The following is a 5,171-nucleotide window of genomic DNA, read 5'->3' as shown; positions in this document are numbered from 1 at the left end:
ATGCAAACCATTACTGCTGACAAGAATCATTCTGTCAGGTTGGGTCGATTACCTCCTCTGACTAAGTAGATCAGAGACCACAACGACTCAAGATGAAAGAACTATGAAATTTTAATCGGGATTTGTCTTTTATTCCCTCACCATCCGCTTTAAGCTTAAGTGGTGAATTCTACAATTTAAATTGAAAGTCATTTGTTATTGTATTTTGAATATTCAATTCTTATTGACTAGTCTTAATCAACAATCTTCTCCCATTATCATAATTAACTAGAGGGGCCTGCGCCTATGGGAAACAACAAACCCCATATCAAAAAGTCCTCGCTAAATGAGGGTGAAATCTCTGGGTAGTGTCTTATCTACAATTCAATGTTTCTTCTGAAAATTCAACTCTCCAAAGCTCTCTCAACAAAATAAAATTATTATAATACGCAGAGGGTTATCGGGGAGCGATCACAAATTTTTGAAGCCCGCACTACTCATGCAGCTTTTCCTATTCAAGCTTTAACAATGATTATTTATTTAAAAGTAAATAAAACTTATTATTTACGTATTGCTCGTGATTGTATATGAATAAATTGCTCAATGTAAATGTATTTATCTACAAGTGCAACTTTTGAAATTTCATTTGCATTTATTCAATTCAGTAATAAGCTAACAAATGAACATAAATCATTCTTATATAAATGAATATAGAGTTATTCATCTAGAATACTTAGATGAAGTGTAGGACGTAAAGAGAGGACTCATGCAAAAAAATGGAAGGACTTTAGTTATCATACAAATAGATTATAACATTGATAACTTTTATGAGTACGAAAATAACTGAAAAGAAAATACATCAAATGGCATAGCACCAAGAACAAGAGAGGATTGACAATTAGTAGCATATAATGAGTATGATATCTCCTTCAAATATATTATGAATCAATTAAGGAATGACAAAAGTGGTTTTTAACACAAGTGTGTTTGGGGCAGCGATACGGGGACACGCCGCACTTTGTGACGTTTGGTAAAATTATGTTTTGTCAATTTTTTCTCAAAAGCTGCAGTGGAAAGTTTAACTTGCAACCCGGCCTTGTCAAGTGAAATTGCTGCCAAAAAGTTACGGTCTATATCTTTTAAAACAATAAAAAATGACAATAAACACCACAGAGAATAATAATAAACTGCTTAAATTATGTTATCACTGACTGAACCAATCTTTTTTCCTCGTTCTAAATGAATAATAAGCAAAATAACTCGGTTGATCTATAAACATGAAGAATGCTAATATGATTGGAATTGGAAAAAGAAACATTCCAAGTAAAAAAAAAAAAAGAACTTAAAAACAATATTTGCACGGATGAGTTCAAGTTGCGGTTGCTCATCTTATTTTGTATCTCAGCACCATAACTGCATCGTTAAAGAAAAAAAAATATTTTCAGCTAAGAAAAAAAGCCAAGCGCACCACCAAAGTGGCTGAACCGAACCTATCTGCCGAAGTGACTAAATTCTTCCTTTCTAAAAAGGAGGTTTAAACTACTAGGAGGGAACAACCACTCTTGACATTCATCATGACTTACAAGGACACCTTTCAAGCCTTGTTTAATAATAACAGTGTCTCATCATGACTATCAAGGACCGTTGTCAATTCTTCTTTAAAGATGTCGCCCGACACCTATACCTCGGCCTTCTAATCGAGATGCAAGATATGGACACCGCACCAGCACCGCCTGATGCTCACATCACAATTATCTCATTCTGATTACATGGGTGGGTGTCGTCATGAGCGCAAAATGTATTGTCATTTCTTCTCCCCTCAGAATAAAAATGGAAATGAAGGAAGAGAATGTGGATCTTTTCTCTGGATCTCTTTTGTTTCTTCTCTCTTTCTCTCTCTTACTTAAATTCTGTAACTCAGATAGATTGTGGGGGAAGAAAAAATACTTTTCAGCTCACAGGAAAAAAGAGGCTTATTTGATTTTCTAAGACTCCAAAAAACGTCTTTTTTCTTTACTTCATCTTTCTTTCAGCATAGAAAGGTGTCTACCAGATTTATATAAACTCCCGATCGATACGGACCTTACGTCCTAAAACAATTCGCAGGGAGGCATGCCTTTGTGTGCCTATGCAGGAGAAGTTGTACATCACTTTTTAAATGTTAATGTACTAATATTTTTATAGTGATACAAATGATTTCAGTGGTATAAGATGTAAAAAAGATAAATCTAGGCGTTCATATGTAAATACATTAAAATTAGGTGGTATGTATGTAAATGCCCCCAACATTAAAACTAGAGTCCTTCCCTTTGACATTACGTTACTAAAGTACACACCAATCCATCACTTACTTCAACGTCGACTCTGATTTCCACAATGCAATAAAGGCAGTACTGGTAAATGTGTAACGGGAAAATTACAACAATTTTCCGTCTGTAATTAATGTCAAAGGAAAAATAATAGATGAGCCAACACAGATAAATTGATCTGTGATCAGCATAACGCAAATCAGACCGTCTGCTCTCAACGTGAAGAGTCCTGTAAACTCAGAAAATATTAGATTTATAACGTTAATACTTAGCTATTATTATTTATTATGATTTTTTTTTTCATTATGTATTTTTTATATTATTTCTTTTCTTTTATTTATTGTGTCTATTGTAATTGAGTTTAAATACTTCTCTTTCTATTAAGAATATTATCCTGCTCTAATCCAAATCTAAACATAGTATCAGAGTCTGACCCTAAATCCAGGTGGTTGTCGTGACCCAGTACTATAACGACCTTGTTACATTATGGATGGAATGTGATTTGTATTACGACTACCCTTGGGAATCTCCGGTTGACCTTTCTTTCTTCCAGAAGATTGTAGAAAATGATCGCATGCGCCAATTCCTAGCAGGCCTTAACAAAGATCTTGATGAAGCTTGGTCGGGACCCTCTTCCTTCTGCTCGCGCTGCCTTTACTGAGATTCACCGAGAAAAGAGTCGAAGAATTGTCATGCTCGACACTTCTACTCCTTCAGCCGAATAGTCCACCTTGATCTCGAATAGTGCTCAACCCTCGTCCATGCCACCTCGGGTTAGCCATTGCACTTGTGATTACTATTACAAACATAACCACACTCGGGAAAAGTGTTGAAAACTTTACGATAAACCAATATACAAACCTTCGACCATAACATCTGCTACCAGGGGCTCACAGCAAAAGATGAGTCTACCATGGTTCAATCGACTCCTACCCGGAACATCCTGAAATCTTCTAAATCCCTAAAAAACCCAGACGGAGCAATTGATCAAGCTACTTCGACTCAATCAATTCTCCGAGGGTCAGTCGACCTCCCACGTCCAACAATGTACTCTTTCTATGGCTCTCACAATTTTTTCCTCCTTTAGTCTGTGGTGATTCAGGTGCCACGAATCACATGACTGGATGCTCATAAGCTTTCTCAACTTACTATTCGCGCTCTGGGAAAAATACTATCAAAATTGTCGATGACTCCTAAAGTTTCATTGTTAGTAAAGGATTTTGGTTGTACTAACGACCGGTTTAACTCTGGATTATGTTTCATATGTTCCCCTATTGCAAGGAAACTTGTTATCTATAATCAAGTTGACGAATTATATTGATTGTGTTGATAATTTCTCTTATGATGGTTGTATTTTTCAGGATCGTCATTCGAAGAGAGTAGCTGGACTACTATTTCCAAGATAATAACATAGAGAGTAAGGACACACCGTTCAGAAGTTGTAGTTTATCTCGGGTCATTAAATCTCCTATTATGTTATTGTATTGTTGTTTGAGTCATCCTAATTTCTAATATTTAAAAAATTTATATTCTTTGATGTTTTTAATAAAAATCTTTCTAATTTTAATTTTGAGACATGTCAGTTAGCCAAGCATTATCGAGCCCATTACCCACCCCATACTTACACACATTTCGCTCATTTCTCTCATATTCACAATGATATATGTGCACTCTCTCGCACTTCCAACTACACCAATAAATGGTGTTTCTTGACTTTAATTGATGACCACACTCGGATGACGTGGATCTACATTTTAAAAGGCAAATTTGAGATTGATGTCATAGTCCAAAACTTCGACACAATCGTTTTAACTCGATTCAAAACTTCAATTCAGGTTCTTTGAACCGACAATGGTTATGAGTTTTTCAACTCTATTTTGAGTGAATTCTTGGTGAGTTAGAGCATTCTCCACCATAACTCGTATACTCGACGTTGCTCGCTCCATTATGTTTAAATCTAATGTCCCTAAATGGTTTTGGAACGATATAATTCCGACTGCCACCTATCTCATAAATAGAGTCCCCTCTAAAATTCACAAGTTCTAAACCCCCTTAGTCGTCCTGATGTCATACTTCCCTGTCAATCGGGTCATCTCCACATGAAATCCTAAGATTATTGGGTACATTGCTTTTGTTAGGAAAACTGCCTCCACTCGGAGTAAGCTTGATCCCAGATCCATAAAATGTATCTTCCTAGAGTAATCAGCCACTCAAAAGGGATATTAGTGTTTTGATCCTAACACAAACAAAATCTACGTGAGCGTTGGGGTCTCCTTCTTTAAAAGTATTCCCTATTTTCTTAGCTCGGCCTTAAATGAGGGGGAGCTTGAATTCTTAGACATTGTCCCTTATCCTACTCCTATAAATGTTCTGCCCATTGTTCCTGCAACTAAGTGTTACCCTGTTTCGTTGAGTGCATCATCTCCTCCTCCCACTGTCCTTGTCTACACTCGGCGCACCCTTCCCAATGCTCCTACTTGTCGGCCGTTTTATTGTTCAACTTCACTTTCGTAGTTTGAAAAGATGATGATTTTGGAATTTTGAAAATAATTTAAATATAAATATAACTTTTTTAAAGAAGTAATGTTTTTTAATTTTTAAAATAAGTGAGACCAAACGAGTCTCACATTTTTAAATAGTTTAGATGATTTAATATAATACTACAAGCAATACACTTATCCCGAAGAATAAATATATTACTTGTAATAGGGATTTAATCATCTAGACTAAACAATTTGTGACATCCGTTTTGATCTGCGAAATATTTTTATAAAAAGGCCAACAAGTTCCCCTATCTAACATAAAAAAAATTAAATAGGGTTTATTTTATCTGGGTTCCTGGTCCCCTATAGAGGCAAGCCCCTATAGTTAATTACATCTTAA

Source organism: Phalaenopsis equestris, unplaced genomic scaffold (genome assembly GCF_001263595.1).
Source record: "Phalaenopsis equestris unplaced genomic scaffold, ASM126359v1 Scaffold000134, whole genome shotgun sequence".
NCBI lineage: Eukaryota > Viridiplantae > Streptophyta > Magnoliopsida > Asparagales > Orchidaceae > Phalaenopsis > Phalaenopsis equestris.
This window is presented reverse-complemented; position numbering follows the sequence as displayed.